The sequence below is a fragment of the Canis lupus genome, chromosome 24 (genome assembly GCF_011100685.1).
Source record: "Canis lupus familiaris isolate Mischka breed German Shepherd chromosome 24, alternate assembly UU_Cfam_GSD_1.0, whole genome shotgun sequence".
In the NCBI taxonomy this organism is placed as follows: Eukaryota; Metazoa; Chordata; class Mammalia; order Carnivora; family Canidae; genus Canis; species Canis lupus.
Genome location: NC_049245.1, coordinates 47,790,202 through 47,801,588, shown reverse-complemented (window position 1 = coordinate 47,801,588; position 11,387 = coordinate 47,790,202). Strand labels below are relative to the sequence as shown.

The following is an 11,387-nucleotide window of genomic DNA, read 5'->3' as shown; positions in this document are numbered from 1 at the left end:
GCCCCTGAGGGCAGAAGGTTCCAGGGGCTCTGACCTGTGCAGCTATGCCCTCCAGGGAGGAGGGCAGCCCCTCCCACAGGGACGACACTGGGCTCCCATGGACGGGGACACCTAGGGAGGGGCAGGCCCCTGGGGCACGTTACCTGCCATCCTGCTCTGAAGCCTGAGCAGAAGGGGGCGTGAGACACGCGTGTGGCTGCTGGGCCAGAGCAGGAGGACCTCCGCGGGTCGCTGTGCAGCTCTGGGCCGTAAGCCATGGAGATCAGGGACACCTGGGCTTGTGCCTCTGCTCTGGGGAAGGGGCTGGGCTCACCTCTGTGACCTCTGTGACCTCCCTGCCCAGCTGGGACGAGGCTGGAGGTGAAGCCACACAGCACAGGCTCAGTTTCCCCATTGGAATTAGAGCCCCCGCGTCCCGGTGACCCAGACAGCAGGGACCTTTGGGGAGGGGTCACAATTCCCACCTGCCCGTGCCGGCTGCATCGGGCCAGTCCCGCTGCTGGGCCGACCAGACCAGCCAGCCCACTGCCCGGCCCGGGGCCCCCTGCTCTGCCGCAGAACCGGCCCTGCCTCCCCGGGCCTGGCTGGGGCACCCGCCCTGCTGGGTAGGCCTGGGGTGGCCCCACTGCCGGCCAGGGGTCCCAGGCTCCAATACCGCACTCGCCCAGGCCCAGATCAGAACCACTGGCCACGTGGGACCACGTGGGACATGCTCAGAGCTAGTCATGCCACGCGGTCTCCACCAGCCGCTCAAGCCCAGGGCCCCGGGTGCCCCCACCCCAACAGTTAGGGAACGTAAGAGGATGGCTGCACCCCGTTGAGCTGCAGCGCCCAGGTGGGCAGAGCAGGCTCTGATGCGGATGGAGGGACAGAAAGGCTGGATGGGGGGTGGGGGCCGTGTGCCTGCCCCCCACCCCGGCCCTGCGGCCCCAAGCTACTGCCTGCTTCCCGGAGCCAACCTGGCCCTTCTGCCCACCCAGGCCCTAAGCCCTCTCTCATCCCTAACACGCTTTCCCTGGCAGCGCCCAGCTGGTGTCAGCACGTCCGCCCACAGTGCAGCAGCGCTTGCAAAACAACTGTGTGAACAAAGTGAGGAGGGGCACCCGGGGGCTCAGCGGTGAAGCGTCTGCCCTCGGCTCAGGTCATGATCCCGGGGTCCTGGGGTCGAGCCCCATGTCAGGCGCCCTGCTCTGCGGAGCGTCTGCTGCCCCTGCCTCTGCCCCTCCCCTACTCATGCTCACTCTCTCTCTCCCTTCAAATGAATAAATACATTAAAAAAAAGAGTAAAATGAGGAACCAGGCCCTACTGACAGGTGGTAGGGGCTGTAGGGGCTGATCGGGGGCAGGGGGGACTAATGAGGGGCCGGGGGTGCTGACAGTGAGGAGGGAGGGCAGGATGGGGGCGCAGAAGGGGCTGACGGGGGGTGCTGACGGTCGGGGATAGGGCTGCCGGCAGGGAGGGCCATGCCCCAGGGGGGGTCACAGAGGATTGTGAGGAGGTGGAGGGGTCTGGGGTGTAACCCAGGTCAGACCTGGCCAGGTGCCCGTCCCAGGTGCCCTCACTCCCTTCCAAGTAGGGGTGCGTGAACTGGGCCTTGGACCTAGCCCGGGCTCCTATATGCCAGCCTATGCCCCCGTGCCAGGGGGTGGGCGCTGGCCCCTCGCCCTTGAGGAAACCCATCACTGTCCTGGCTACACCCGCTGCTCAGCCCCGATGCTGCCAGGGTCCCAGAGTCCCTGAAACCTTCTCCTACCAGAGGCCCAAAGCCACCGGGTTCCCTGCAGGAGATCCCGGGAAAGGGTGTGGCTGGAAACCAGGCAGCAGTGACCAGGGCAGCCGCACCCCCTTCTCTGCGCACCCCATGCCCGCTCCCGAGGGCAGGGTGCCCAGTGGACAGTGGAGAGAGGGACAGGGGGACACCTCAGGGGCAGGGGGGCTGGGCCCATGGGCTGGTCCCAGGATGTCTAGGCCCTTGTCCCTGTCCTGTGCCCCACTGCCCAGAATACAGAAGGGTCCTTACCTTTGGCCCCTTCAGCAAACCCCAAGGGCACCTGCCCCAGGGTCCGTATGGGAGGTTTCCTCAGGGGCGACCCCCCTGCCCCGCGGCACCCCCAGGCTCAGATGGACAGAGAGGTGGGTAGCGAGTCTCTAGCCCATCCAGCCCCCAGGCCTGCTGTGGGCCCTCTGGACCTGGGGCCGGCCGGGGGCTCTGGGGGTCTCTGGCAGCGGAGGCGGCTCCCCCTGGGGCCTATTCCCTCCCATCCTGCTGCTGGGCGCTGGGACGGAGAGACGGCGGGTCCCTCTCTCATTACAAAGTGGGGGGAAGGCGGCGTCTCCCGATGTGGAATCTCCCCTGAAAGGCAGGTTTGCTGCCCAGGCCGAGGGAGACCCTCCCCTCCACACCTGGGGCAGGTGTGCCACAGGCCTCCTGGCGCGCATCCTGTGCAGAGCCTGCCTGCGGGAGCAGAAGCCTGGGCCCTGGGGGGGGGGGTGGCGGAGCAGGCTGGAGACCGGGCGCCCCTGCGGTGCATCAGAGGGTGGGCGGCCCCAGGGGGAGGAGGGGGAGGCCTGGCGCTCACGGCCTTGCTCATCCGCACCCACATTTGAAATTCTTGAAACGAATTATCTGCGAGTTGCTTATATAATTAAAGAGCAACGGGGACGTCGCAAGGTGTCATCCTGGGACGGGGGGGACCCCTGCTTGCTTCTTTGAACCTCCCTGTGAACCTGTGTTTCAGAACGAGCCGCTCAGGCGCCCAGAGCCTTGCCCACTGAGACAAGCTCGGCCACCACCGCTGCCACCGCCCCGCCACCCACTCCCGGGCCGCCCGGCTTCTCTGCTAACCGGGCAGGCTCTCACACACGGAGGGACGTGTGCCGACGCCCCGATGGCTCCCCTCGTTGACTCGGGGCTGCTGTGTCCTTACAGCGAAGTCTTCCCAGATAGGACGATGCCAGACGGGACATGAGCAGACACCCGGGTCACCCCAATCACCTACAGCTGGGGTCTGAAGGGCACTCCGGACCCACGCGATTTGCTCCTGGAGCCCGATGAGACTCCCGCCCTGCCTGAGACATTCAGAGCCAGCTGGGGTTGGACGGGAAGGTCCTGGGGAGGGGGGGGCTTCTCCCCACCACAGTGAGGGGCTGGCCTGTCGGGTAGGAGAGGGGCCAGCTCAGCATCACCACCCACAGTCCCCCTTCCCGAGCCACACGCCCACCTGAGAAGGTTCTCACACATTAGCTGTGTGACGTGCCCTTCACACAGCGCCGGCTTTCCTTGCAGATGATTGGGGCCAGGCCGGCTGCGGGGTCGGGGCGGGGGGTGTCGACCCACTGGACACACTCCCCGCGGTGAGGCTTCTGAGTCCACAAAAGGGGGGGAATGGAAGTGGAAGGTCAGCCCCTGGCTCTTGGGCGCCCGGGGTTGGGCCTGTTGCCCAGGCCTGGAGGCATCCCACAGACCGCCCTGAGAGGGGCAGGAGGCCCCCCTCCTTGCTGGGAACAGGCTCCGTGAACTCTCCACTCAGGAGCCCCCCCACTGCGGCCACGGAGCGAGGACTCCAGGCGACCACAGGGCAGCAGGCAAGCGCACGAGAGGCCCAGAGAGGCTTTGGGCTTCGGAGGGGCCAAGAGGAGGTGGGTGAGGATGGGGGCTGAAAGCCCTGGCGCTGGGAGCCTGCGCACACTCCCCCTGCCGTGTCCTCACTGCCGCCCTCCTCACCTCACGGCCCCTGCCCAGTGGCCCGCGCTCCATCTAAGGCCCCCCACGGACCCAGTGCTACAGCCGGGCCCTTTGCTGATGGTGACGGGGACTCTGTCCTCGCAGCTGCCGCCAGCAGAAGTCCCAGCCTCAGCACAGGGAGGCCAAGGCACGGTGGAAGCCAAGGCAGCCTGCACGGGAGGGCGAGAACCACGTCTGGGTGGTTCTCTGTGGGCTCCTCCTGGCCCGGAAGGGTGCCTGGCCAGGGTGCCACGAGGACCTGCGGGAGGAAGGCCAGCCGGGGGTGGGTGGGGAGGGAAGGGAGCCAGGCGGCTGGATTCCACTGTGTCGTCCCCCCAGAGGATGCCTCTGTGTAGCCAACCTCCTTTTTGCTTTTTTAAAGATTTTATTTATTTATTCATGAGAGACACACAGAGGCAGAGACCCAGGCAGAGGGAGAAGCAGGCTCCCTGCAGGGAGCCCGATGCAGGACTCGATCCCAGGACCCCGGGGTCATACCCTGAACCAACGGCAGACAGTCACCCCTAAGCCAGCCCCTGTGCCCCGCCTTCTTCACCCCTGCATCCTGCCTTCGCTCTCCAGTGGACCCTGGGGTATAAGTGCTGGTTGGGGTCACAGCAGGAAGCATAAGGAGGGAGAGGGCAAGTCCTTGATCCTGGGGGTGTTCCTTGGGGGTCACTGCAGCCCTGCTGGGGGCCTTGGGACCTGTGGACCCCATGGCGGGCATGGAGACGAGGGAGTGCGGGGGCGAGGGGCCGCGGGCAGAGCCGCCAGAGGCCAGCAGGTGGCGCGTGGGGAAGCTGAGCCCGGGCCGGCGCCTCCAGCCTCTCCCCGCCTGCCCCGCCGAATCCACTGGACCCACGGGGCTGCCTTGCTGGTGGGGCCCGAATCCCCTCAGGCCCATGGAATCAGATTCTTTCCTGGGCTGCGCGGGCCTGGGCGGGCCGACGGGCTTCAGCACCGCTGAGCCTGGCTTCCTGCTGCTCCCTCCCCAAGCACAGGTGCTCCCCAAAGCTGAGCCCCGAGGATGGGGGACGGACAACGGTGCGCACGAGGCTTGAAGGGGAAGGAGGGATGCGAGCAGCCCGCTGTCCTACCGCAAAGCCTGGGAGGCCCACCGGCCAGACGTCCTTGGGCCAGCTCTGCTCTCAGCAGCCCACTGGCATCATCCGGAACCCTGAGCGGCCCGTATCTGGGCCCAGATCCCAGCCTAGGGGCCCGGAGAATTGTGGGTTCAGCTTCAGGGAGCTCAACCCAGCTTGGGCAGGTAGGGGGCTCCAGGGAAAGCAGAGCTGACAGGTCGCACCAGTAAACGAGCCCCTAAATTCCCCAACCCCATGCGGGCAGAGTTCGCGGGCTGAGTGGACCATAGGCCCTCCAGACCTCTTCTGTCTCTCCCTCGCTTTGGATTATCAAACTCACGAGACGCCGAGTCCTGCTTGGGTTGCCCGGTGGCTCAGCGGTTGGGCGTCTGCCTTCAGTCCTGGGCATGACCACGGGGTCCTGGAATCGAGTCCCGCATCAGGCTCCCTGCAGAGAGCCTGCTTCTCCCCCTGCCTGTCTCTGCCTCTCTCTCTGGGTCCCATGGGTAAATAAATAAAATCTTAAAAAAAAAAAAAAAAAAAAAAGGTATAGGTCCTGCAGACGAGGGATGACTCAGCTGGGCCCCAAGATCCCCCAGAGTGAGCCTGAGGATCAGACCACCCAGGAGGCCCGGGCAGGCTTGGGAGGGAAGGCGAAGCAGGGCTGAGTGTGCCGGTCAGAGAGCGGGAGGGCATCACGGCAGAGGGCACGAGCCCGCGGCTGGTTGTCGCGAGGACCGGAGGCGCTGGACAGCACAGGACGTGGTGCGGCAGGTCGTGGGTGCCACCGGAGCAGTTAGGCTGACGATGGTAGCCCAGGCTCCGCAGATGCCCTCGTCGGGAGTCTGAGGTCTGGGCCTCGCGTGCTGTGCACGGTCACTGTGGTCAGAGCTCTCCGGGGCAAGTGAGGGAAAGTCAAAGCTTCACAGAAGGGAAATGTATGGGATCCTACGGCCCAAAGCCCAGGGCTGGCCTGCTTCTCCCCTCTGGCTCTGGCCTCGGCGTCGCGTTCCGTCCTGGCCAGCGAGGCCCTGACTCCTGCGCTGCCCGCCTCACACCAGGGGAAGCGTCTCGTCTCCACACCCAGGCCCCACCCTGGGGCTCCCTGGCTCCCGCCGGCAGGCCAGGTGAGGGGCCCACTTCCAAACCCCAGGGACCGAGGTGAGCGTCCGGGAAAGAAGCGCGGACTGCCCTGCTCCACGGGGACGACGCTGGCACGAGAGGAGCCGGCCCGGGGCGCTCCAGGGCCCAGTTCTCTGGCCGCTGGCTCCTGCGGTCCCCCCCCGCCCCCCCCCCCCCCCCCCGCTTCCTGAGCCCCTGGCACGTAGTCTTCATGGTACCCTGCGGCCCTGTGACCCGGGCCTGGCCTCAGGGCATTCCACACACTCCACGGGCTGGCACCTGGGGTTTCAAGCTCCGCGGTCACCATCTCGACCTTCTCAATGCTTTTGTCCTCGGACTTGTGAAGTGACATCTGGGGGGATGATGTGGCAAGTGCTGGGGACCCGGGGGTCTCCTTGCTCCCTGCCCCCAGAAGGGACCCTCAGCTGCCCACCGCACGGTCCTCTGCCAGGTGACTGCCACTGCCCCTCACCCCGCGGGGGCCTGGGTGTGAAGGTGGAGGGGCGGCCAGCCACAGGCACGGGCTTGGGGAGCCCAGGAGGGCCTGTGTGCCCCCTCGGAGCATGCTGTGCCCCCGGGAGTGTGACATTACGCAGCCTGCCACGATGGGCCCACAGAGGGTTCTGAGTGAGCCGGGCATTCACCTGGCGTAGGGCCTGCTGGGCAGAGCGCTGCCCCCCCAGATATCAGGGGCCGTGAGCCCCTCCCTTTGTCACAGCCTTGCATGGCCCCATTGCCAAGGTCAGTGCCCCTCGACACCCCCGTGGCACAGGCCGCCAGCAGGGCGCATCTCTATCCTGCCCCATACCTGGGAGACACCTGCAGAGATGTGTTGGCAAAGTGTGGTTAAGATTCTAAAGGCACAGGGACGGCCCAATGGCTTAGCGGTTTAGCGCCGCCTTCAGCCCAGGGCGTGATCCTGGGGTCCCGGCATCGAGTCCCACGTCGGGCTCCCGGCATGGAGCCTGCTTCTCCCTCGCCTGGGTCTCTGCCTCTCTCTTTCTCTGTGTGTATCTCTCATGAATAAATAAAATCTTAAAAAAAAAATTCTAAAGGCACAGCTCCCGGAAGAGCCGGGCGCAGCCGACGGGCACAGACGGCCTGGGGGGTGCTGCTGGGCCCTGCGGGGCCGTCACGCAGAGCAGGTGGAGCAAGGGCGCCCGCTGCGGACAGGACCGGCCGCTGGGAGCCAGGGGCTGGTTACAGTCCTCCGGCTGGCCTGGCCGTGGATCCGCTGTGCGGCCTGGCGAGCTCTCTAACTGCGGAGGCTCCGCCGCCCCGGGGGCCCAGACCTGCCGGCCGCACCCCACGTGCTCCCCACTGTCCCCAGGCGCCTCCGCAGCTCAGCTGCCTGGCAGGCAGTGGACGCAGGCCCGGCCCGGCCGCGGGGAGCTGCCCTGTCAGCGGCACGCAGCTCGCGTTGTGCCCCGGCTCCTCGGCCTCCGGGTGAGCAGCTGCCCGCCGGAGCTCAGGGCCGGACGGGCCCCAGAGGCCTTCCTGAGGCCAGACCAGCACCCTGCCTGCTGGCCCTGCTCTAATCCGAGGTGACCTGTTTACGCCCGTCGGGGTCCCTTCTGGGTCCCAGGGCAGCATCTGGCTCGCTCCGTCCCTGTCCCTGGTTCCCGGGACACAGCAGGTGCTCAATAAAGAAGCTGAGCCACTGTTCAGGCTGTGTCAGTGCTCCCCGCTCCCCTCGCCAGCTCCGCAGGGCCGCCCGCTGCGCACCCTCAGCACCCCGCCTAAGCAGGGCGTGCAGCAGGTGCTCAATGAGCATCATGGAACGAGTGTCCCGATGAAATATTTAAAAAGAGGAGGTTTCAGAACGGTAAAATGCTGTGAATCACAGGAGGCGTGCAAGGTTCCTTCCGGGGGTGGGGGCGCCGCATGTCTGGAGAAATGAGCAGGTTTTGTCCCAGACGAAGCAGCCCCCCGGAAGGCAGAGGAGGGGGTCCCAGAAGGAGGTCCCTGATCAGGGATAAACTCCGGGTGTGGCTGAGCAGGTGACCAGGGAGCAACCGGACGCCGGCTGGGTGCTTTCATTACTCCTTGGGTGGACGGGGGTCTTCGTTTGTAGGCCCCCAAGGCCAGCTGTCGGGTGAGCTATGTACCCATGGGTCTGTCTGTCTGTCCCTCACCCCACCGCTCAGCCTGCACACAGCTCTGCACCACACTGATGGTGACAATACCCACCAACGGCTCCCCTCGTCCCGCCCAAGGTCACTCCTGGGCTGTCCAGGCTCTGGTGTCGCTGCAGTGAGCATCCCAGCTCGGGGAGTCGTGTCGGAGGGCACTCAGTGGCCGGGCCGTGACGTCGGGTGTGGGAGATCGCCCCAAGAGGCTGCACAGGTTCATCCCAGTGGGGGAGCAGGGCCTAACGGCAGGCGGCCCTGAGTCCAGGTGACCACTCAGCTGGAGCAAACACTCCCCTGGGTGTTGGACACAGCTCACACCTGTGTGCCATTGAGATAACAGAACAAAAAGAAAAGAACAAAAAAACAAACAAACAAAAAAAGAGATAACAGAACATCGCAACAAGCCTCGAGTAGTGGCGGGGTTTAGAAGACCCCATTCTAGGAGGCACCCGTCTAAGGGCAGTGGACCCAGGATGGGGTGCACGCTCTCTGCCACGGGACACGCACGCAGTGAGGAGCCTGAGCCAACTGCCAGCGTGGACTCGGCTCTTCCCTAAGGCGGAAGGGTGAGCGGGGCCCAGGTGGGGAGGGCAGGAGCAGAGTGTCCCAGGCCATGGGGAGACCCCGTAGCTTGTAGCATGGACCCTGGGGCAGGGCCACCCCTGCTCCGGAGTTTCCTGCACTGCTCCGAAGCCTAAGCTAGTCACTGCCATCAAGGGCCTAAGCCCACCGTGCCAGGGGCTGCCCTGTCCCCAGCCTGCAGGGCCCAAGCCTCTTTGGCCTGAGGAGCTGGTGCGGGAGGGCACAACGGGGGCAGGTTCTCCAACCGCCCTCAGGGTTGGCCCTGGCAGTGGTTCAGCTCCAGACTGTGTCCCGCCACCCCTCCTGGGTCCTCAGGCCTGGCAGAGGGAAAGGCTGGGGTGGCCTAGGGGGCCTCAGCCTTCTGTGCTGGCTGCAGATTCAAGCTGCTCTGGGGCCCACGCTCTGCCCCCCGTCCCCTGTCCTGGGCAGCCATCGCTCCCCCCCTCACCGAGCCTGGCATGGAACACTTCCAGCGGCCGGGGGCGGGCCTGTGTGGTGGCTGTCAAACCTGTCGCCCCTTTCCTGACCAGCAAGCTGGCACGACTGCGCCTCCTCTAGCCTTCATTCCAGGGCCAGTCCTTCCCCTTTGTGGAGGTAACTCAGCTCAGCCCCTGGACGCTCTTCTCCAAATTTTCCAGTTGATACCAGCTGTGTCCTAAGCTGAAAAGTGCTCCCCCAAATTCGCATCTACCTGGTACCTGTGAATGTGGCCTTATTTGAAAGTAGGATCTTTACAGACAGAATGAACTTGGGAGGACAACTTACTGGATCAAGGTGGGCCCTAAATCCAATGACAGGTGTTCTTTTAAGAGGGAGCCTCAGAGACAAACAAAGGATAAGGCCGTGTGACCCTGGAGGCAGAGAGCTGGGGAAGGCCTCGGGCTGCCAAAGCTGCCAGAGGCGGGAAGGGTCTTCCCCTGGAGGGACTGCGGGCCTGATGACACCGGGAGATAATCAATCTCCTGTGCCGGAAGCCACCCAGTTTGTGGTCCTTCATTACAGCAGCCACGGAAACTCACACGGTCCCCCTGGGGCTTCATCCAAGGCCAGCCGAGCTCCAGCAGCCACTTCCTCCGGAGCCTGTGGCCTCCCACGGCTCCTTAGGCAGATGTGGGGGAGGACGGGGCATAACGGCCAGCTTTTATGGGCCTGCCCTGGCGCTGAAGCTGTGCATCCCTCATCTACTCCTCGTGCTTTACCTGGAAGAGGAGAGTTGTCCTGCCCCAAACAAGGGAGGAATGGAGCATAGGACAGGGAAGGGGCTGGAACTGGCTGTGTGGCCCTACGACGCTGTTGTGACCACCATGCAGTCCTGCCTGAGGGTTGCCAGCTGGAGAAGCAAGGAGCAGGGGCTCCAACAGAGCTGAGCACTGGATTCTCCTGGCTCTGGTCACAGGCGCCCTGCTGTTCTGGGCCCCAGGGAGGAGGATGCTCCAAGTGGTAAGTCCTCACCTACGCAGAGGCAGACAGCAGCAGCAAGACAGCACTAGGTGCCCTGCGCCTCCACGACCTTGCTGGCAACCACAATCTCAATGTGGCTTCCCTGCATCTACCACCTTTCTGGACAGGACTCACCCCAAATGTGTGACTTCACGTTACCATGAGCTGCCCGTGGCCCAAGTGAACCAAAGTCCTGCTGGACCCAGATTCACCTGCAGGGCATCAGATGTTCCTCTGGGTTGTGCCCAGCCTGCCTTTCCCATCCTTACGTCAGGCAGGGCCCCAGGGAGACCTAGTGATGAGCAATTTGGAGCAGTGGATGCCCCCATGGCCCACCCACCTGCCACTGTCAATTCTACCTCCTCCTGCAGCCGTTACAGATGCTGCCTGGTACCCCGCTGCTCCTGTCTCCCCAGCGCGGGTACCGGCTCTAAGCTGGTCTTGGCGTCCCACCACGATCCTAGCGGTCCCCGTCCCCCTGCTTAGAGCATGGCCCGCCTGCTGGCATCTGCCTTGGCCCTGTTTCGGGGAGTGCTCTTCTTGATGCCCCCCTGCCTGATGCCCCACCCGGAGCCAGCACTCAGCCTCTCCCCTTCCTTCCGCGGAACAAGCGCCCAGACCTGGGGCTTGTGAAGATGTTACAAGAGTGGGCCGCAACGGGCTGGGAAGGGGGAAAAGATTCCCCCGCACCTGGGAGCCAGGGTGGGAAGTGGCTGCAGGGGCTCTGGAGCTGGGAGCAGGGTCCAGGGTGAGCGTGGAATAGAACCGCACTCCTTCCAGGAGGTCACGCTCAAGAAGCGGCTGTCCATCCTTAAACAGAGACCAAAAGGCCCCTTGCCCTGCCGGACTAGGGGGACTAGGGGGACTAGGGCACAGGCCGGGCTGACCTCTCTGCCCCCCGCGGTGAAATCTGCAGCGGACGCCGTCACGTGCAATCTGGTGCTGAACTGGGGGGCGGCCCTGGAGGCCCAGGACAGCGCTGGACAAGCAGGACGCTCAGCGAGGCCGCAGATCAGGGCTCCCCGGGACGGCGGCTGCAGAAGGCGAGCGCAGACAAAGCCTAGGACCCCGCAGGTGCGGCCCCAGCGACCGCGGCGCTCGCACCCAGGCCGCCCCTCGGAGGGCCGGGGGACGTCTGCGGGCGGGGGTCCGGCCTGCTCTCGGTGGCTTAGCTGGGGGCCGCACGCGCCGGCTGACCTCCAGACCTCGGGGCTGCGCCCGGGCGCCCCGGGCCGAGGCCGGGCAGGTGCGCGTCCCAGCAGGCCCGCCGCAGCCCCGCCGCTCCGCCGCCGCCGCCCACGTGA

At 65.4% G+C, this 11,387-nt stretch overlaps 1 long non-coding RNA gene across 1 annotated transcript; it reads right to left on the bottom strand.

Moving 5' to 3' along the window:
* Window positions 1-4,721: 4,721 nt before the first annotated feature.
* Window positions 4,722-11,267, bottom strand: LOC102157331. The gene is made up of 3 exons (XR_005378120.1): window positions 10,971-11,267; window positions 8,120-8,379; window positions 4,722-5,328 (listed from the first exon to the last, which is right to left on the bottom strand). It is a non-coding gene; the product is annotated as an uncharacterized LOC102157331 (long non-coding RNA).
* Between the last annotated feature and the right edge of the window lie 120 nt (window positions 11,268-11,387).